Here is a 22,746-nt window from a genome sequence, read left to right as displayed (position 1 = left end):
GGGTTCTTGAGACGCTTCACATGGGACACCCGGGAATGGTCAGGATGAAGTCGCTAGCCCGATGTTATGTGTGGTGGCCTGGAATGGACCAGAACATAGAACAATGGGTACGAACATGCAAGGCATGCCAAGAGGTGCGGCCAGAAGTGGCCAGAGCACCAGTCCACTGGTGGGAGCAGTCCAGATCTCCCTGGAGCCGGCTGCACTTAGATTTTGCTGGGCCATTCCAAGGAAAGGTCTTTTTGGTTATCGTTGATGCATATTCCAAATGGTTAGAAGTGGCGATGGTCCCTAGCATGGCATCAGCTGCCGTCATCAAGGTGTTGAGGCAGCTGTTTGCAACCCACGGGTTACCTGAGACCATTGTATCAGATAATGGGGCAGCTTTTGTATCCCAAGAATTCAGGGCATTCTTGGCTGATAACTTCATAAGAGGGGTCACATCCGCGCCCTTTCACCCATCCTCCAATGGGCAGGCTGAGCGCATGGTAAGAACAGCCAAAGAATCCATTGCGCGCTTAATGGAGGGTAACTGGTCAGCTCGCATCGCGCGAATGTTATTTTTGCAGCATGCGGCGCCGTGTACCGCAACGGGCAAGTCGCCAGCTGAGCTGCTCTTGGGTAGGAGACTGGTAACGGTGCTGGATTATGTCCACCCGGATAAAATGCCAAACCATAATTCAAGAGCAACCCCCCAGGCTGAGACTGACACAACAAGGTATCTCGCCCCTGAAGATCTGGTCTGGGTGAGGAACTATTCACGAGGTTCGCGGTGGGTGGCTGGTGTGGTCACCCGGGCTAGTGGACCTGTGTCCTATTATGTGACCTTGGAAAATGGGCAAGTGTGGAAGAGACATATAGATCAGCTGAGGCGCCGGGCGCTCAGCAGGGAGGAGCCAGGTAATTCATCCCTGGCTAACGACGCAGAGCTGCAAGACCAGAGTGAAAATGGCCCAGAGGTGCAATCACCAGGGGCTTTAACAAATGAACCAGGGTCTGCTAGTCCTCACGATGACGAGGTACAGATAGGGGACCCTGAGATGTCGGGGACTCCATCTGTTCCTGACGAAACCCCTAGAGCAGCCCCTCTACCACAGGTAACACCCAATCCAGAACCTGCAACACCTGTTGTCAGGAGATCAAGTAGAAGTTGTAGGCCCCCACAGTACCTGAGAGATTACATCTGCTGTGCTCACTAGGGGGGAAGGGGTGTTGTGTATTGAGTCAAAGGATTTTATATCTGTATTATTATTGTCTGTATTTGCATTAGGGTAAAGTAACTGCCTTTTGGTTCCAGAGGGTACAGCTACTATTGGTTCATTTAAGCCGCTGTATTTGGATCCTCTGTCTTATTGGTTCCCTCCAAAAGGCAGGACTGTGATTGCGTGATATTGTTCCCTCCAAAATGTATCCTTTCTTGCTAGTTCCCTGTCCCTATAAATGTAGCTTTCCTCTCCCCAGTCTGGAGTCTTGTTGCTTTAATAAAGAAGTGTTACTAGAGACTGTCTCCAGCATGTTATATCAGGAGAGCTGAAATCACAAACCCCACGTCACAACAGTGTGCTTTGCAAATTGCCACATTCAGTACTAGGAAAAATGGGGCACATGAAGAAGATGGGGGTGGGGGTGACTGTTCCAGTTATAGCACTTAATCACAAAAACCCTGTCAGTAGGCTAAATACCTCTGGCAAAGTTAAGTTAATTAAAAGTGGATTTGTACTTCATCTTTTAAGTTAATTAAAGGTGAAGTTGCACTGTGTCTTTTACAGATGATGGTGTCATTACTCTGGCTCACGCAACTACAAATTTTATTCTTCTTAATGAAAATCTCTTCATAGCACTTCCATCTGGGGCTGTTTAAGATGCTGTTGTTTTTGTTACACTGCTTCAGAAATACCGCATGGTTATCCAAGTATCTGAGACCACATGAAGCTTGGAGGTTATCCATGTTTTATTGAAATACTTTCTGTTTTGGGGGAATCTACGGAGATTAGTGTTGTGATTTGATTGTGGTTCTGATATGCATTCAGGTCCTGCTTATGAGTTTCCCATAGACATCTGGTTGGTTGGTCACCATGAAAAAAGGATGCTGGACCAGGTGAGCCATTGGTCAGATCCAGCAGGGCTCTTATACTCGTTTAGATGATTCACATACATGAGTCCAGGATGCTTCCAAGTTGTTACAACACTTGTTTGCTCAGGGTTAACATCTTCCTGCAGGGCAGCAGAGGTTGAGAATCAGAGTTTTCCTTCTCCTAGATACGTTACCTTAGGGTTACCAGACGTCCCTGGTTTCCAGGGACAGTCCCCGGATTTGCAAATCTGTCCCTGGACAAAGTCCGTCCCTGGAATAACCCCAGATTTGCAAATCTGTCCCCAAGAAATGTGGCAGCGGCATCCTTAGCAGCCCAGAGCCAGCCTGTTAGCACAGTTGGCTCTGGCTGGCTTCAGGAGCTGCTCGCTGCTTGCTGCCATGGCATCCACCATTTTTCCTGCACCACGGCAGCGAGCAGCCCCTCAAGCCAGCCAGAGCCAACTGGCCCCTCCTGGGCAACAGCCACCCACCCGTGACTCCCGAGCCTACCCTCATCTGTCAAAACAAAGGGGGAAGGGGGTCAGGGAAGGCTCAGGAGTTACAGGCGCATGGCGCGCCATTGCCCAATTTTAAAAAAAACTCTGTGCATTTATGTTTCACAGGGTGCAAAAGAAGGGCTTTGCACCTTTATACAATATGCATATGTGCTTGGGCCCAGGGTCTTTTGCCTCACCATCCCCACTACTGATTCCCTGTTGCTACTCAACTTCAAAAAAAAAAAAAAAAAAAAAAAAAAAGGTCTCCCCGGATTCATTGACAAACATCTGGTAACCATACACTACCTTCCTAGGGTGACCAACCCCCTCACTTCCTTCTACAACACGTACAGAAACCACCTTCTCGACTGTTGGACCCACTATTGGTCTCACCCACTCAATCTGCCAAAGCCTGTCTTCACATGCAGGGGAAGTCCCTAACTTTCTGTCAGGGTGCTGTCAGCAGCTCTCAGCTGGTCGCCCTGGAAATTATAAAGACAAGGAAAAGTGTTCTTACAATCCTTTCCATTTCAGAGACAGGCTATAGAACCCAGCCTCTTGGATAATGGTGTTATTCTGAGTGAATCTCCACCCCCCTTCTCTCCCACTTCCTCATTTGCCATCATCATCAACTTCTCTACAGGTGCTACTAAGTATCTTCTGTCTTTGAGCTTTTTGCTCTCCTAGTTTTAAGGCTCGCCAGATTCTGGGAGATGGTGGGTCTGGAATGCTTTCTAGTAACAACGTGTCAGCCAGCTGCTGCTCTGGCTCTGTCTGCTCCTCCTCTCCCATTATTACCCAACTCCCCCCCCCCGCCGCCGCCTCTGAGCTGTGACCTCCTGCAAACCACTGTTGTAAATCCATACTGTCTTCCTCTTCCTCCTCCCTCAAAGGGTCAGGATGGGGAAGCGGTGTCCACCACTCCTCCTTGTCTGCCCAGCCCCTGACACTTACCCAGGATTTGAGACCAATTGGTTATCCTAACCTGATCTAGCCGGCCAATCAAAGCCGTTTCTTGGAGTGTGGTCACTGTCACATTCTAACAGCTTTTAGGAGACACAGGTGAGAACTAAGTATAGGTTGGAGACCAAAGGTGGACAAAATACCCCCAAAGGAGCGTGATGTGGCCTCACCAGAAGTACTACCCATCCCCTAACACTTCATGCACTACATCCATAAACCCCATAACTAATCCTCAAGCACCCAGCAGCCACAATATATCACTCACAATGACCCTGTAAGCTAGCATGACATAATTCATTATTTTTTAACCGTCACAAGATCATATGTTGAGCTTCATGGCTGAATATGCATTTATGCTGATGTATCAAAGGACATAGTCTTGACTAAAGATCGCTATGTTCCAAAACATACCTTGATTTGGATTTTGTTACATCATAGAATACACATTACTAATTACAGGTAGGTAGCCGTGTTGGTCTGCTGTAGTAGAAACAAAATAAAAAAAATTCCTTCCAGTAGCACCTTAGAGACCAACTAAGTTGGTATGAGCTTTTGTGTGTATGCACACTTCTTCAGATACACTGAAACAGAAGCCACCAGACCCTTATATATAGTGGGGGGGGGGGTACTCAGAAGGGTGGTGGGAATGGGTGATTGGCTGATAGGTGTGGTAAACCTGTTGACGACCGCTAATGACTGAAATTGGTCTTACAGAAAAAAGCAAGGGGTGAGATGGCTAAAAATAGCTATATCATGTAGAATGAGATAAGAATCCAATGTCTCTGTTCAGACCAGGTCTCTCCATGGTTTTAAGTTTGGTAATAAGTTGCAATTCAGCAACTTCTCCTTTCAGTCTATTTCTGAAATTCTTTTGTAATAAGACAGTTACTTTGAGATCTTGTATAGAATGTGCTGGGAGAGTGAAGTGTTCTCCTACTGGTTTCTCTGTCTTGTGATTCCTGATATCAGATTTATGTCCATTTATCCTTTGACATAGGGTTTGGCCTGTTTGTCTAATATAGAGAGCTGAAGGGCACTGTTGGCATTTGATGGCATTTATTACCAAACTTAAAACCGTCTTAAATATCTGAACCTAGAAGAGACAATCAGACAGAGCGACTCAGAAGCCAGCAACCCCGATTATTGGGGGGTGTTTGTGTCTGAAGAGGGGCGTCTGACCCAATTCCTTCCATCTCTCTGTAGTTCTGTGACCTGAAAGGGCATTGCCAGAGCTGGAAAGAGGCAGCCCAGAGCACAAAGGACTGGCAGAGAGAGAAAGGAGGCCCCAAGTGCTATGGGTTCAAGAGCTCCAGCCCAAAGGAAAGACAAGCATTGCCAGCTGTTACAGGGCTGCTCTGCCTCATCTTCTTAGGACAGCCCTGCCCTTCTTTGGTGAGGGAGGAGACCCCTAGGAGGGTCCCACAAGCATCAAGGTGTCCCAGAAGAGGAGCAGAACAAGCCAGAGAGACCCCCAGGAAGGGGGAGAAGGCTGATGTCATAGGGCAGATGGAGAGATGCAAAAGGGAGCCAGGCAGAGGTGTAGTGGTTGGAGGGCTGGACTAGGAGGACCTGGGAGAGCAGGGTTCGAATCCCCCGTCAGCCATGAAGCTCCCTGGTGGACCTTGGGCCGGCCTAGCCTACTTTGCAGGGCTGCTGTGAAGATAACAATTGGTGGCAGGGAGAACCATGAAGGCCACCTTGAGCTCCTGGGAGGAAAGTGGGCTAGGATTGTCCTATTAAATGTAAATGATGGGAGGGGAGAGAAAAGGGGGAGGCAGGGGGAGAGTGTGGAGGAGCTGAGCTCTCTGGAGAAGACTGGCCGGGTCAATGTCCAGAGAGCCATGGCTGTGCAGGGGACCCCAGGACTCACCCCGCACCCCCAGGAGACCAAGAGAAAGCAAAGGAGTCCTACTTACAGTCTGCACATTTTGTTCATGAAGAATTCCCACCCTCCTCTCTAAACTAGCCTGATTCACTGCAGGACAGTTTGGGGGAGAAGGGGAGACAAGCCGCCACATCATACAACTGTATGTCTGGCAACGAAAATCTACCTCTTTATTTTATATCTATTAAAATTTTATATTTAATTCTCAGTTTAATCCCTTGCCAAACAAGGCCACTCTGAGCCTGGTTTTGGCTGGGGAGGGCAAGGTATAAATAAAAAGTTATTATTATTATTATTATTTATTAAACCTATAAACATATTTTTGCCATTCTTTGAAGCATCTTGTTCTGCCTACTATTGGAGTGGTTTGAAATAAAAATAGAATTTTGGGCAAAATATATTCATTTTTATAACCAAAATTCTTCCCATTAGAGAGAGTTTCATTCTTCCCCACAACTCAAGGGTTTTTTTTAATATCTTTTCATGTCTTTACATAATTGCCTTGAAATATATTGGAGTTTTTCGCTGTTAACCATATTTCCAGATACTTCATCTTTTTCTCAGTTGTCAGCCCACTGGCCATCTGCCAATCTTTTTTTGCCTGTGCATCCATATTTTTCACCAAAACCTTAGTTTTAGTTGTTTTAAGATCTGCAACTTCTCCATATTTCCTTATTTCGTCCAATAACTTAGGTACACTTTTTTTATAAGATTTTTTATTAGGAATTATAACTTAACATTTTATCAATAAAACATATCATCCTCATTTCCCCCCTCCATTTTTTCCCTTCCCCTTCCCCAAAATAGAAACCCACCCCCCCCAGACTTCCCTCAGCTCCTCTCTCTAGTTTTTCCATACTTATAATTTTCTGCATATTATAAAATTGTAAAAATCCTTAACCTATTTGTCTATATGTTATTAATAATAAATTTGTGAATGTTTATTCAAAACCTGCCAAGGAGTTCAGTTCATTTTGTTGTTTCTTTAAATACTTTGTAAAAGGTTCCCATTCTTCTTTAAAGTCACAGTTGTCCTTATCACGTAGTTTGTATGTCAATTTCACCAATTCCGCATAGTCCATCAGTTTCTCTTGCCATAGTTCTACAGTCGGGGTTTATTCATTCTTCCATCCTTGTGCTATTAAGACTCTTGCCGCCGTTGTCACATAAATAGAGATATTCTTAAATTTCCTTGGCAGGTCTTTCCCTAAAATCCCTAACAAAAATGCTTCAAGTTCTTTGACAAATGTTAATTGGAACATTTTCTTCAACTCATTATATATCATTTCCCAAAATTTTCTAAACTTACTGCAATCCCACCACATGTGGTAAAAAGTCCCTTCTTTTTCCTTACATTTCCAACACATGTTTGAACCAGTTTTATACATTCTTCCTATCTGTACTGGTGTTGTATATCATCTATACATCATTTTCATATAATTTTCTTTCAACAGAGAGCAATCTGTAAATTTTAAATCAGTTTCCATAATCTTTCCCAGTCTTCAAACATTATATTGTGACCTATATCCTGTGCCCATTTAATCATTACTGATTTCACCTCTTCATCTTTTGTTTCCCATTCTAATAGAATACTATATGCACCTTTCAGCAGCTTCACCTTCCCTTCTACGACTTCCTTTTGGAATCTGGATGTCGTATAGCATAATCCTTTCTTGTTATCTTCTTTGTATATTTCATGTAGTTGCCAATGATGTAACCAACTCTGAAAATGGTAATAACTTAGGCACACTTGTCAATGGTTCTTCTACAGAAAACACCACACCGCAAAGGCTTTTATCTTATAATTCTGTTGGCCCACCCTTATCCCCTTTATGTCAGAATTATTTCTTATCCTCTGCACGAACACCTCTAGGGCTGATATAGATTGAAGCAGTGATAGGGGGCATCCTTGCCTTGTCCCCTTCTATACCTTACATTTTTCCTGTAATGGCATTATTTACGATCAGATTTGCAGTTTGATCTGTATAAATTGCCTTAATTCCTTTGATGAAAATGACTCCTAATTCCATTTCCTCCTAATAACTTAATCATAAATAACCAAAAACAAAAAGAAATTCAATAGGGACTAATCTAAGGTTCTGCACTTTGGCAAGAAGAACCAGCTGCACCAATATAAGATGAGGGATACCTGGTTTGCTAGTAGTACATGGGGAAAGGATCTAGGGGTCTTAGTGGACCACAAGCTTAACATGAGTCAACCTGAGAGTGATGAAGCAGCAAAAAAAAAATATGCTCATGCTGTTTTAGGCTGCAACAACAGAAAAGTGTCCAGATCAATGGAAGACAATAATACAATGAAATTCAAAACAGTAACAATTTATTGCATGTTTATTCAAAATCCATTAAAAACTATTTAGTTTAAGTAATGCAAGAAAATTGATCAGCTTGATCCAGTGACACCAGAGAGAGCCATTTTCACTTGGAAGATGCAGCAAGCTTTTTTTCTCCTGCTCTGGACGATAGGACTTGAACCAATGGCTTCAGGATACAACTAAGGAGATTCCGACTGAACATTGTTCGACAGAGGAATGTACTCCCCTGGAAGGTGATGGACTCTCCTTCCTTGCAGGTTTTAAAGCAGAGATTAGATGACCATCTGTCATGGATTCTTCCTTCCTTTCTTTCTTTCTTTCTTTCTTTCTTTCTTTCTTTCTTTCTTTCTTTCTTGTTCTGCCCAATCTCAGTCCATATTTCATGGCTGTTTAAATCATCTGTCCCCCTCCTGATTCTCAGTGCCTCTTCTTCTGCCAGTCTTTGGCCAGTTGAGATGTCCAAATAGAGCAGCAATTCCTTCAAGGAGGAAAATCATAACTCCTCGATGATGATGTCATCTGGATGGAAAAGAATGAAAAAGAGAGAAAATATGTTCAGTCCTCTCCGCTTCTTGTAGCTGGAGTCAGTCTGGGTGCTGCCCTCCCAGGCCAGGTGGGAAAGGCCTGCCAGGCAGGGAGCAGGTCCTGCAGGACTCCCAGCAAGAAGACCTGGGAGGTGTGTCTTGGGCAAAAAGGGACAAGGGAGTTCACTATCCCCAAGGTGTGGGGCTTGCTTACCTTCTTTCAGATTATTCCTGAAGCACGCCAGCTCCGGCCGAATCACTGTGTTCTGCAGAGGAAAGACAAATCTGAGTCAGTTGACATTATGAACCCCACCCTGGATGGGTGTAAGAGAAGCAGCCCCACCCAGGAAGGATGGAAGCAACCGAAGAACTGAATACAGGAAGGCAAAATACTTACTCTTAGGTTCGGGAATCTTCGTGAAAGGGCCAGCAGCAGGGATATACTGCTGGCTGCTAAGTTCCTTTGGCCTTCACTCCCCAGAAGGGCGTAATATCTGAGGTCCTGTGGGATGAAAGAAATGGGACCGTCAGTTGGGTAAGGGACAGGGGGGCAACCCTAAAACCACTCCTGGTGCTATCAGGATACTTACGGTAATCAACTGGAGAAGGGTGCTAGTATTGGGGGCTTCTAGGAGAGACCCCCCAGCAGGCTCTGGAATGGCCTCTTCAGTTCCTGTGGGAAAAGAGAGAAGAGAGGTTGAGTGCTGCTGGGTTAAATTTTGTAATAGTGTGGGAAGAAGAAAGAGCTGTGCAAAGAGAACTTAAAGCAGAGGACATACCTCTTTGTCCTCCTCTGCGCTCCCCAGAACTGCCTCTGTTGTTCTATGGAGGATCGCACTCACCACAGAGGGACTGAAGTGGGGTCTCATAAAACTGGAGAGAGAAAGGGAAGGGGTTAGACACTGCCTCCTCCAAGTCTCCCTTGTCCCCTTCTCCCTCCTGCCTGACTTGCCCACCCAAAGTTCCCCCTGGAGTTCTGCCCCCCTGCAGACGCACCCACCCCAAAGACCCCACTCACCTCAACTGCAGGAGGGCCTCAAAGGCCAGGGCCAGGCTCAGGGGGTGATCCCTGAAGTACTCCAAGTGGCCGAGGATGTCCTGGAAGAGAGCAGAGGAGGAAAGTCAGCTCCTTCCAGGAGTCTCCAGAGGACGGCTCCAACCCCAAACGCCAGCCCCCTCTCTGCCCCTCCCTCCCCATGGGGGTCCCTCACACCACCCATCACTCACCAGAATGGCTTTGGTTGTCTCCTCCTTGGAGTACTTCAGGGTTCGGAGCCCCCTGAGCCAAGCTGCCTGGCAGTCCTGGAATGCAAGAGGGGGGCAGGTCTGAGGGATCCCCTCCCTGCTCTCGTTTTATCCAATACTCACCACAATGGAAGGGATGCAGATCCCCAGCACATCTGCAAAGTGAAGGACATGGGGATTGGTGAGTTCCTCCCTGAGCCCCTTGCAAGGCTTTTCCAAGAGTTTTCTCCTGGATTCCAAGTCCTACTACAGGAGAACACCCCAGGCCTTGGGGGCCAATCCTGCCCTCCTGCCCCCAGAACATGGCTCCCCAGGGAAGGTGCCCCTCCCGCTGACAATTGCCCCCTGCCTTTCCCCGCAGCCCAGCCCCCTGCTTCCTCCAACAGACCCCACGAAACGGGGTTGTTGCTGGGGGGGGGGTTGGGTTTCCAGATGCTGTCGCAGATAGGCGGGCTGGATCCAGCCATCTGGCTCTGTGCATCTTTTTACTAGATGCCACCCAGCCCACTCCTGCTCTCCTCCGTCCCCAAAAGGAGGGCCACGCCACGCCACTCCTGCCTGGGCAGCGGCCTCAGAGCGACTTAGAGAGATGCTGCTGTCGGCACTGCTGCGACTGAGGCAGGAAGAGGAGGTGGGAAAGCGATCCCTTCCTGAATGCCTCTGTTCGTTTCACCCCTATTTGCTTGTCCTCTTCCTCTGGACCCAAATTACATGGAGGGCCTGATGGAGATGAAGTTGGAAGCAAATCCTGTCACTGGTCCCCCACTTAAAAGATGGCAGCGAAACTTAGGCAGCATACGCAGCATACATTTAAAACACATTGCTTCTTCCCGAGGTTTCTTGAAATGACAGTTTACCATTCAAAAAGCTACAATTCCAGCCCCCTTAACAGACTGCATTTCCCATGATTCTTAGGGTGAAGTCATGTCCTTTACATTTATGGCATTTACCTCACAAAGGGGTGTAGGAGCAAGGCGATGGGTGTCCATGTTTGGCGTTGATCCCAATGATGATACATAGACCTTGCCAGTTGCTCAGCTATGCTGACCCCTGAGCGCTCCAATTGGAGAACAGCCTTTACCGAAGGTGTCATGGGTTTTGAAGACTCTCAAACTCAGGACGAAAGGGAGAAACATGCTAAGAGGAAGGCACGTTTGGCAAACCCTCACTGTGATCAACTTCCACCTAGAAACCAATGTCCCCACTGTGGAAGGAAGTGTGGATCCAGAATTGGCCTCCACAGTCACTCCCTGTTAAAATCATGTTCATGGAAGGCAATCTTACTCGGCTACGAGTGATTGCCAGAGAAGAAGACTGAGTACAACGTATTCCCTCCACTACTCCACGCACTTCCTTCCAAAATTCAAGCACCAGGGAAGCTAATAGGGTTTTTAATAATAATAATAGTAAGAATAAGAATAAGAATAAGAATAAGAATAAGAATAAGAATAAGAATAAGAATGCTTTCCTTAGACTAGCAAAATGGCAGATATTCCTATTAGTGAGCCAGTGTGGTGTAGTGGTTAAGAGCAGTGGACTCGTAATCTGGTGAACCGGGTTCGATTCCCCGCTCCTCCACATGCAGCTGCTGGGTGACCTTGGGCTAGTCACACTTCTCTGAAGTCTCTCAGCCCCCCTCACCTCACAGAGTGTTTGTTGTGGGGGAGGAAGGGAAAGGAGAATGTTAGCTGCTTTGAGACTCCTTAGGGAAGTGATAAAGCGGGATATCGATATCAAATCCATCCTCTTCTCTTCTTCTTCTAGGAAGCCCATGAATCTTCCAAGGCAGTTAGGGATTCCTCAGGCCAAAGTTCACTGTACGATTTTTGGGACTTGTAGCCATTTGGACTTGAAAATGGTTTGATCTTCTTTTTTTATTTTTATTTTTACAAAAGCACATCACCTAAAAAAGGAATTACATTATAGCCGGCATCAGGTCACGGAGGGCATGTCATTATGAAGCTAATGAATTGTGACTTCATGCCACCTGAAATGTTCAATGAACAGAGCCCCTTGTCTCAAAGCCTCAGTGTCAATTCTTCCTCTCTGTGGCTTGTTAAAAAAAGAGGGGTCTAAAGGTTCTAAAAGCTAAAAATGAAAATGGTGGAAGGATCATGAACTCTGAGCGATAAAGAGAGAGAGAGAGATATCACTTCTGATCACCCCCCAACCAAAGGGCCAGTTTTTCCACAGGTTTAAAAGCTCATTCAGGGAGGTGTGCCAGTTTTTCCACAGGTTTAAAAGCTCATTCAGGGAGGTGTGGTGGGGAAATGGAACTCTGGAAGAGACCAACCTCATTCCAGAAAATGCCAGCTTCTTAAATTGGTTCTAAAATTAATTAGTTTATGGTCTGCTGCAGACAATTGCCAATTGGTGACAAGATCTGGAAACCATCAGGGTATAACTGAAGCTCTGACTTCTGTTATAAAGATGTATGTTATATAAGTAAGCTGGCATCATCAGATCGCTGGCCAGAATATTTTTTCACATTTTATCTCCTGGCTTTTTTTCCTAGTTAGAATTTGCGTTATACATAATAATTTCATTTCTATTTTATTTTACTGTACAGTTTTATGCGTGATTGTTGTAAACCACTCTGATCTTCCTTTATGAATAGTGGTATATAATTTTACAGTACAGTATATAAATAATGACAACTACAATAATGCCAATAAAGGAGATACGATTACAAATAGACCCAGAAGAAGAAGAAAAACTTGGCATTTTAAGAGACAGCTATATCATCCCCTCGGAAGGCACAAAACTCTCAGGAAGAAAAGAGTCTCCTAGCAATTAAATGGTGTTCCTGCTCCTGTACAGCCACGGGGCTGTTTGAAGTTATTGAAAATGCAGCCTCCTATTTTCCTCTAAGTAAGTAGGGAATGAGACGGAAGAAGATAAAAAGGGAGCAAAAGGTGAGAAGAGATTATTTGCTTTTAAGGAGGGGGAGCTAAACTACAGCGGTTTTTTATTTCCAAGTGAAAATTCAAGAGAAGGGTGCAACCAGCCACAAGTCATCTCCACTCCTATTCCAGACCCTAGCCCCAGAACATATGACCGTCACAAATTGTGGACAACAGGTTGCATTCTGGGTGCTACTGCTTAAGCACTGCCACTGCTGATGGAAACCAGTCCCTATTTTCCAGGGACGGTCTGGATTTACAGAAGTTATCCCGGTTTCTGATTTGATCCCGGGATATCCCACTTTTCCTTAGGATGTCCCTATTTTCATCGGAGAAATGGTGGAGGTTATGGAATTATGTGACTCCCTGAGCCGAGGAGAAAAGTAACTATACAACCTTCAGAATACATCTGAAGGCAGCCCTGTATAGGAAAGTTTTTCAATGTTTAATGTTTTGTTGTGTTTTTATGGATGTTTAAAGCTGCCCAGAATGGCTGGGGCAACCCAGTCGGATGGGCGGAGTATAAATAAAAAAAAAGCTGTTGTTGTTGTTGTTGAATAGGACACCCCCATTTTCATTGGAAGCATGTTGGAGGGTATGTAATGGAGGACAGGAAAAGGGCATGGAACTTCTTGCCCACCAAGACTTAAAGTGCCTTTTTCCTTCCAGGTTGGGGGCAGAGAGTAAAGAGGTGAGGCAGCAGCCAAAGGGAAGTTGAGGGAATGAATCCAATGCACAGCTGGTCCCAGGAAGTGAAAGGTACTAACCCGGCTCAGACAAAAGTAAGATCCTTAGAGTTTTGCTGGGTCCACCATGACATTGATAGTGCCAATCTGGTGCTTCCACTGGTGCATTTGCACCAGCTAGCCAGCCAGCCAGCCTTCTCTCCCTCTCCATCTCCCTCTGCCTCCCAGTAAGTAGCAGCAATTTGAGTGATTGGAGGTCAAACAAGCAGCAGCATCCAGCACACTGTCTGCTACTGACCAGATAACTGTCTACTTCTCTGAATTGGTTGGCATCTGCCCAGCGCCTGTCTTGGCTGCTGGAGAGAACCACTGTGATGGTGGACCCAGCAAATCTCTACGGAGTGTGGAAATGGGGGGGGGGGCTCTCTTAAAGCTTTTCCTATTATGTTATAGTCAGCGCTTTTTTCTGAGGAGACGCAGGGGTACACATACCCCTAAACATTTTGTGTATCTAAGTTTGGCCTCATTGAGGGTCAGTATTTCAATATGAGTAGGAAAATGAAAGTACCACTACACATTTTTTAAGGGGGGAAAGCACTGATTATACTGAAAGCCCCTGGGGTGAGTGAAAGGTATGGCCAGTTCTTCTTTCCTTGCCTCTGTCATAATACTGTCTCTTGTGCTTGTTTCAGTTTATTTGGGGTTTGATGTTTTTAATGTACAGCCATACCTTGGGTTACAGACGCTTCAGGTTACGCGTTTTCAGGTTATGGATGCGCCGAAACCAGAAGTACCAGAATGGGTTACTTCCAGGTTTCAGCACTCGCGCATGCACAGAAGCACTAAATCACGCTTTGTGCATGCACAGAAGCGCTGAATTGTGACCCTTGCATGCACAGATGTGGTGCTGCGGGTTGCGAATGTTGTGGGTAGTGAACATGTCTCGCCCATGGATCACATTCGCAACCCGAGTGTCCACTGTATAGGAATGTTTTGGATCATAATGTTATCTTATTATTGTAAGCTGTCTTGTGTGCATACTGGATGAAAAGGCAAGGTGTCAATCAATAAACAAGCAATAACAAAGTCAATGAGATGGTGTTGTTCAATAGCACGTGATGTTACGCCATCTCTAAGATGGAGTAAATAAAATCACATGGACCAGCACAGCCAATCAGATGCAACATCGCACATGGGGTGACATTTTTTTAGTGATGAACTATGTGTTGATTTCACTGAGCTGTGAAATATGCATAATAATAATAATAGTAATAATTTGAGAAGTAGCTGGAAAAAGTTTGGTGTGGTGGCAGTTAGACTAGTGAGAAATATTGGTTCAGTCCAACTCTTTTGGAACCTGGAAGATAAATAATGATGGAAAGGCAATTCATAGAGAATGGTCAGTCTTTGAAGAAATCTGTCCATTATAGGATGAGCAAGATCAAGGGGCTCATCCAGACTTCTGCTTTCACCTGCGGAAAACCTGCTCTTTAGTGCTGAATCGGAGCAAACATTAATCAGGTTTACCACAGATTGACATTTGCTCTGATTCAGCACTAAAGAGCAGGTTTTCCCAGGGAAAGTGGTGGGGTAAACAGAAAACCACTCAGCAAGTACAAAGCAAGTGGAAAACAGCTTGGACTCATGCTTTTTAGGCATAGGACAAACAGAAATGTGGGCAAGTCCTTAGTCTGGCCATTCAGAATTTAGGAAAAGACAAGTGATTTGTGAGGACGTAAGTTATTTGCCTTGCCCCGTTGTATATTTAATTGAATAACTAATCTTCCCCCAAAACAGATGATTACTTTCACCGCCTATTGGCTTAGTGTCAGTTGCTGATTTTAGCTACTCCAGTGAGGCTGTTGCTTTTTTTTTTTACTTTCATGCCAATGTGGCTGGGAGTTGAGTTTCCATCCCAGAATGCTTCTAAAGCATGGAAACATAGGGATAAATTAACAGCAAACAAGAAAGAGCCTGATGCATTTTAGCCTCTGACATGCACCTCCTTAATTCACAAATTACTCTTGATTACCAAAGTGGGCAGCCCAAAAATAGCCACAAATGTACAGCTATTCTTCAACTTGGTCATTATTGGAACTGGGTTAACTACACATGCATTCCTCATTCATTTTGCTATGTTGATCCTTCCTGCTACTATTTTAGTTGACCTGACCTTAAACTCTCGCAAGGCTGCAGGGCTTTAGAGAATGATCTGGTGACCTGACCCTAAAATAAAACTCCATCTCTGTTTGTAGAACGCTTTAAATTCTGATTGACAGTCGCTGATAACTCTGCCAAAGGAGGTGTTTGTTTCCTCAGACTTAGGTGTTAAAGCCATAATTATAACTGAAGCTGTCATAAGCCTTTGTGTTTTCAAAAATTTAGTAGCTGTCCAGTTGTTATTCTCATTGGCAATAAACCCATAGACATTAAGAACACAGAAATCAATGTCAGGCTAGGCTCTCTGTTGCTGATGCACTAGTTTCTCTGCCTAATAATAATAATAATAGGAAAACTGATGTGTGTATCGCAGTCTGTCCAGTCAGGTGCTTCACAAGTTACTTGTCCTTTTTTAAAAAGTCCTAGTTAGAAACAGGGAGACTGAAAACTTAACCAGGTCTCTAGGGGGCTGATGGGACACATCTGGTACAGCTCTTTTTATGCCAGCCTATCTTAATTTCTATCTGCATCTTGTCTCCTTAAAGTACAGTGCACCAAATATATATCTTAGCATCCAAAATAATTCTCATATGATATCACTTAATTACCCCTTAAAATGAACAAAATATATTCTTTCAAATGCATGCAAATGAATACCAATTTTTTTCATATTTCTAGACCATCTTTTAACAAGAATGTATTGCACACATTAAGAATAGTGCATAAGAATGGTTATATTAGCATTATTTGAAAAGATGGGATCCTTCCCATAAGTAATTCACCTGCATACAGATGAGGATAAAAAATTATGCTGCAAGCAAATGTATGAACACTTGGTTGATGGCTAGGGATGGGGAGAATTTTGATTCCATTCACATTTGAAAGTGAACCTACATAATTTGCACTTTTTGAAACAATCTGTGCACTGAAATACAAGTATCCTTCGAAATGCATTTTGCAATGCAGTTCTTTAGCCCAAAAAAATGTGTACAAATGTGCACATATTAGGTTAAAGTATGCATAAAGTAGTGGAACATAATATGAAGTGCATCTTATTTGGAGACATTGTTTTGCAAAAAAATGTGTACATTAGGCAAAACTGCATACAAAAATGGGTATATTAGGAGAAATTTGCACTGAATTGTAATGAAATGTCACAGGGTCTTTTTTCACCACAATGATGTGAAAGTGAATAAATAAGCAAACTAAAATGGTGACCCGAACTTACGTATGGAGAAAAAAGAAAGAGAAATGGAGAAAAAGCAAAACTGTAAAAATCCACTATTTCCTACTGATGGCTCGCATATCTGTTGCAGAGTCACTTGAATGTCTGTTAAATCTTTCATTAGAAATGTTTTTTCCCCATGAGATGGCACAGCAATGAAAAGCAGCCCTCAGGCATCAGAGTGTCAAAGAGTTTCCTCTGCATCCCTCTTGGAGTGCAATTCTGTGTGACATTGCCAGAACCCCCCAAAAAGATGAGTTTGATCACCTTCACTTGGTGAATAATACAAACTGGAAGTACTTGTGCTGTCATATACATTCCACAAGAATAAACTCTATGTTCACTTTTGAAGTAACAAAGTTTTGTTGAGTTTTTCTTTTTCATTTTTCTCATCTGTTATTTTCCCCTGTTCTGGACGTCCCCACTTCATTTTAGCTGCTAACCTACATAACAAAATGCCAGTTGCTTGAGCTCCATTAGACAATTTATGGTCCTAAATGCTGATGGATTTCATTATACAACTACCAATCATTCAGGTTTGAGGGTTGTTTGTTTCCCCCACTGCTGCATATGGCTTCAGGAATACTAATAAGAATTATTATTAAAGAAGATTCTTTTTATCATATGTGGTGGTCTTGTAGTAAGGTTAAAGCTTACTGGGAAACGATATACAATGAATTGAAAAGGATATTCAAAATAACTTTCGTAAAAAAAAAACAAAAAAACAGAAGCTTTTCTTTTGGGAATTATAGGGACAGAACTACCTAAATTGTATAGAAATTTGTTTATGTATACTACTGCAGCAGCAAGAATGCTACTTGCCCAAAAGTGGAAAGAAGCAGAAGTCCCAGCAAAGGAAGAATGGATACAAAAACTTATGGAATATGCAGAAATGGTGAAACCAAGATAACAAACTTTTTATTAAAAAATGGAAATGTTTTACTTAGTATTTACAGATAAATTGCAAACAGACAAAATCATTAGCAGGATTATTGTAACAACCTGCAGTCTCATAAAAGTATATATTTAAAGTAGATAATTAAATGAATTTGGATATGCAGAAGATATTAAAAAATAAATGTAAGGAACCACAGAAAGAGGGAGAAGGAAGTCAAACTTTGAATTGTTAAATTGGTTGTAAAACTAGTGAAATGTATAAACTTGAAAAGTATAAATAAAAACTTTAAAAAGAATTATTATTATTATTATTATTATTATTATTATTTCTTCATTATTTTTTATTTGCAGGAGAGGAAAGTCTGACAGCTTTCTTCCAAATCTTTTTGATGCTAACTTTATTGGTTACAGATGTGAATGGTTTGGCTTAGCATTAGGTGAAGCCAGGCTATAAGTCGACTCCCACCCATCTGCAGATAGTCCATATAAGGGTAAGCCACCAATAGGGGGAGCCCTATGACTTGCATCAAATAGGGGCACCCTGATGGGGGCATCTACTTTCTGCCCCCCCATGCCAGATCACTGTAGATTCCCGGATACCAGCTGCAACACCGCCCACCAGGAAAGGTAAGCTGACTTAAAAGACTCAGGGTAAAGGTCCATGACACAAAACATAACATCTCTGTACACTAATTTCTATGTATATATACACATTTATGTTTTCTCAAACCATCAGGGTGCTGTACAGAACTGTAAAAACAAACAAAACAAAACAAAACAAAACACACCTCCTTAAAGAACATTCATTAAAATGACTGGCTAATCAAGAAAGAATTAAACCACTGTCTTGGCCTTCCAGCATAACAAAGTCTTCAAGAGATTCCTGAAGATCACTTTTGATGCCTGTTTAATCTCTGCTGGAAGAGTGTTCCACAGCATGGGACTTTTGATACTAACAGCTCTACTTCTAGTGGAGCCAGTTGGGTGGCTGTAACAGGGGGGATAACTGAAATATAATTGGATATCTGACCTCCAATCCAACCCCTACCAAATCTCCTGCTTTTGGCCCATTGGACTAGCAACAGCATGTATTGGACCCTGCTGCTCCTAACACTTCACCCTGAAAATTTCTTGCTCACCCATAATGGCTGTATTATCTGATGCTCTGCACTTTGCCAGTGTGGCACTTCCTTAATCCTTTTCTTGTCCGTATCGGGGACATAATGATTCTCTTGGTGGCAGATACCGTCCCATTTCAGAACATCAGAGCTTTCTTGTGGTAGCCAGTTTCGAAAGTACTCTCATTTCTGTGCTGCACTGGAAGCACAAATGAGGGCAATCCAACTTATTTATCAGCTCACATCAATATACCCAGCTCGAGAATGACCAAGACCTTGGAGGCATTTTTGCTTGGTGAATATTAATGCCATTTTTCATTGCAACAATATTTCTGTATTTATAAACTGGATTTAGAGCAAAATAGTGCTGCTGCTAGATAATAGAATTTACTGGTGCATGAAGCCAAGTTTGTTGCATAATAGATAACTAAAAATAAAAGCCAAGTTTTAAAACCTCCCAGTTCCACTGCATGGATGAATTATGTCCCAGCTGAATATATTACATGACACAATGCAAGTTTTTCCGCATGCGTTTTCTCCAGTGGCTTGACCCTAGAGCTCAAGCTCTTTAAAAATCATGAACACGCTTAGCAAAAGCTTTAATGTGTTTGACTCAGTCACATTATTTCTTGCAAGTGTGTTTGGAAGAAACTGTTTCAAAAGTGAGAGAAAGGGAGGGGAATGTTTCATATGATTGAAGTAAGATGTGCTGGTTCAAGAAAGCAAGATGCATTTTCAATGAAGCTGTATTTTAGCAATATCCTGTATCAGAAAGAGGCAGATCCTCCTGTGACAGGGGTTCTGTGACACAATATAACCTAAACCTCAGCTGACTTCAACAATATAACTCAGTGCTATTTTTGATGAAAAAGAGGTGCCATGACTCCTTTGTTTTCTTAGAATGGCAATGGCGCCTATCTGAGAGGTGCTGGAACTAGGTTCCAGTGAGTTATGACTGAAAAAAAAACCCCGATATAGCCAAAGAAAAAGGAACTGAATTTTGAGGTGCTGGCAGAATTTAACCTTCTTAATTCCATTCTGAACTGACTACTGCTCCCAGGCCCAGCTTAAAAGAGGTCTGGGGAGAGGACCCCCCCCCCCCACAACTCCTTAGTTGAGACTTGTCCCTCTTCTGTGGCAGGTGTGGGTGGGGGGAAAGGGGAAAGGGCTGAACAATTGGTGAGTATGCCACTCGTCACTCATAGTCACTCTAATGGCCAATGCTCTGCAATTTGCCAGTATGGTACTTCCTTAATCGCTTTCTTGAAAATATTGGGAAGATGTCAGTACGTCTTGCTCCTTGTACCGATTTTCTTTGAGGCAGATGATGCCCGGTGATTAGTAATTCCAGAGACGTGCACAAAGGACTCTGCAATCCATAGGGCCGGTTGTGGATCACTGTTGAAGTTTACCTGTGTGACATACTGGGAATTTTGTGACCCAAAGGAGGTGTAAATCTGGAAAACCATTCTTCTCACCTGTAAGGGTGTGGCAGAGGGAAAGCGGTAGAGTTTAACACCACCTTTTCACCTCTGCAGAGTAGGCTCACCTGATCATGGCCAGCAGAGGACTGAATATTTCCCACAGATAATACCCCCACCATGTAGTTTAGAGTAGAGCTGGGCAATATATTGATATATAATCCGAAACTGGTTAGAAGTCCATATTGTGATATCGGTTTCATAATTTTTGGCCTAGCTATATATCGTGAATCATGATGTGTGTGTGTGCGCGCGTGCGCGCGCATGTGCATGTACACGCTACATAGTTCCATCCTTATTTCAGTCATCATGCTATATCAGTATATCACGATGTTTAGCTGGTGATATATCATGATGTTGAAAACCAAATATCACCCAACCCTAGTTTAGAGGTTCTTAATATTGTTGTTTAATAAACGTCCCCTATTTACACCCCATACCTTCTTATTTCTGGTCTCCTAAAACAAGTGATATGAATCTACAGGGCAAATGGGGTAAATTTATTTATTTCATAAAAAACTATATGCCACTTTGCTGTGAAGAGAAGCCGCAAAGCCATTTACAAACATAACTATCCATTGAAGTCCATATTTCTCTGAATGTTGCAACAGTGGAAAATAAGCCTCAAAATCCATCTGAAATATATATTCTAAGAGGAAATCCATTTAGAAAGGCATATTTTGAGTGAAAATGCCTAGCACGGAAATTGAATCTAGGACCTCCCTCTGCATGCGAAGTAGATGTTCTACCACTAAACTACACCCCCTTCCCGGTCTCTCTGAATATTTTTAATGGGGGTGTGGTCATTCTTATTCCGGATGCGAGCTTTCTAACAATACCTGCAAAATGCTACAGAGTCGATTCAAGTCCTGAAGAAATTTCCACATTGTTCTAAGACTTAACCTGACACGCAGACATTAGCATTATGTGTTTCAGGCTACAGTATTAGAAATTCAAGGTCTTTTCTTTTGAAGTTGGAGAGCACAAGAATATATCGGTTCCCTTTGTGATCTTCTGCCAAAATAAACTGCCAAGATTTTATTTATGCTTTTGTCAACAAGGCTTTTTAAAAACATGGCATCATGCTCTCTCTTTTTTCAGGTTGCCAATGAAAAGTTCATTAAGGAGATGGAGCCAATCGGCCTAGAAATTTACAGAGGCAACACACAGCCGCTTCTGATAATTGCTACAGAGCACTTAGCATTACAGCAGCTTTCAGTGGTCCAAGAGCTTCACATTTTATGTGTATTATTACACTTAGAATAGAAATGCATTTTTTTCTGAGGGAAACATTGGCTTCCCTGTCACACATTTACCTCATGATGGAAATGCATGGGTGTAGGTCTGCAGGAAATCAATAGGTTGGATGGAGTGCATAACTCAAATAACTAATGGTCTGTACATATTTTTTTATAAAGAAGAAATAAAAATAATCCACACAGAGCCCACCAAAAATTATCCTCTTCAAATGATCTACCAGTCGTCTACCATGATTTTTAATCATGTTTCCTCAGATAGACTCCAGAATCATAAGTAAATCTGACACCCATGGGAAAACAGAAAACAAATACACACAGAGAGAGAGAGAGAGAGAGAGAGAGAGAGAGAGAGAGAGAACACAGTAGTATTTTGAGGCAAGAACGAGCACATGCAGGTACAGCCCTAAAATTTTGTTCTAGTCTCATCCTAAACTCATGATACTTTCCTTAAAATCCCATGGATGTTCCATTTGAATTCAAATCTCCAAATTCAGCTCAAATTTTGCTTTACAAAAAAAATGGTGGCAACTTAAAAAAACAAAAACTCATCTGCCTCCCTGCACTATCAGTATAAAATTGCACCTATATGATACTTGAAGAATAGGTAGGCTTTTGTCATAAACATTCTGTCCACTGTGCAGGGCAGTTGAATGATAGCTGCCAGTTTTAACTGCAGCACAGGGATGATTTTTCTGAACAGGCCCTTTCTGCAATCTGTTATCTGGTGCATTCCAAGCTGCTTTTACAGCACAGATGGGCAAATCAGTCTGCTTTGGTCCACTTCGCTCGCACACATAGGGAACAATCCTATACACAAGAATCTGGCATAAAGCAAGCCCAGCATAAGATATGTGTAAAGTACAGTGGTACCTCGGTTTAAGAACAGTCCTGTTTATGAACAATTCGGTTTATGAACTACACAAAACCGGAAGTAGTGTTCTGGTTTGCGAACTCTACCTCGGTCTACAAATGGAAACCGAACAGTAGAAGGGCACCGGCAGTGGTAGGCCTCACTAGGGAAGGCATGCCTCAGTTTAAGAATGGATTCAGTTTAAGTACGGACTTCAGGAACCGATTAAGTTCATAAACTGAGGTAACACTGTACACCAGATCCAGCTATGCTCAGGAGTGGGGCAGGTGCTGGCTGAGCTAGTCTAAGGCTAGCAGAGGGAAAACAAGCCTTTAAAGAGTGTTTTTGTTACACCACCCTTTTCGTTGGCTTAATTTATACCAGGTTGCCAGGTCATGTGACCAAACTGAACAAGCCTAGGTTCCAGCCTAAGTCTCCCCTCTCTGGTTCTTCTTTCCCTTTCTGTGTCCCAACCGAGCCAGGATGCTGAACCTCCTGGCTCTGCTGGAGACTGGCTGGATACTAATCCTGAGCATCCCAGTGGCTCTTGCTAAAAGATTGCTCTCATAGTTGTCTGTAAATCCATTGTCCTTTGTCTGCATTCATTTGTGATTTAAAAAAATAAATCAATCTGCACATAAACTTG

The 22,746-nt window shown here is 43.2% G+C and overlaps 2 long non-coding RNA genes across 6 annotated transcripts in view; one reads left to right on the top strand and one right to left on the bottom strand.

The window, feature by feature from the left end:
• LOC308475922 overlaps window positions 1–17,552 on the top strand; it is a 260,650-nt gene extending 243,098 nt beyond the window's left edge. The window contains exons 1-3 of one of the 2 annotated variants that reach the window (XR_013985537.1): window positions 11,351–11,736; window positions 11,779–13,183; window positions 15,949–17,552. This is a non-coding gene — a long non-coding RNA (uncharacterized lncRNA). Of the gene's footprint in view, window positions 1–11,350; window positions 11,737–11,778; window positions 13,184–15,948 lie in introns of those variants that run through there. The other variant, XR_013985536.1, reaches the window with a different exon arrangement.
• Window positions 7,741–22,746, bottom strand: part of LOC308475864 — a 117,711-nt gene continuing 102,705 nt past the window's right edge. Inside the window, exons 1-7 of one of the 4 annotated variants that reach the window (XR_013985434.1) lie at window positions 10,233–11,214; window positions 9,504–9,676; window positions 9,295–9,374; window positions 9,056–9,149; window positions 8,674–8,778; window positions 8,491–8,542; window positions 7,741–8,271 (exon numbers count right to left, since the gene is read on the bottom strand). This is a non-coding gene — a long non-coding RNA (uncharacterized lncRNA). Of the gene's footprint in view, window positions 8,272–8,490; window positions 8,543–8,673; window positions 8,779–9,055; window positions 9,150–9,294; window positions 9,375–9,503; window positions 9,677–10,232; window positions 11,215–22,746 lie in introns of those variants that run through there. The other 3 variants (XR_013985431.1, XR_013985430.1, XR_013985429.1) reach the window with 3 other exon arrangements.

This window comes from Podarcis pityusensis, assembly GCF_964106645.2.
Source record: "Podarcis pityusensis genome assembly, chromosome: 4".
Classification (NCBI taxonomy): domain Eukaryota; kingdom Metazoa; phylum Chordata; class Lepidosauria; order Squamata; family Lacertidae; genus Podarcis; species Podarcis pityusensis.
Note: the sequence above shows the minus strand (reverse complement) of the source record. Positions and strands in the feature narration are given on the sequence as shown.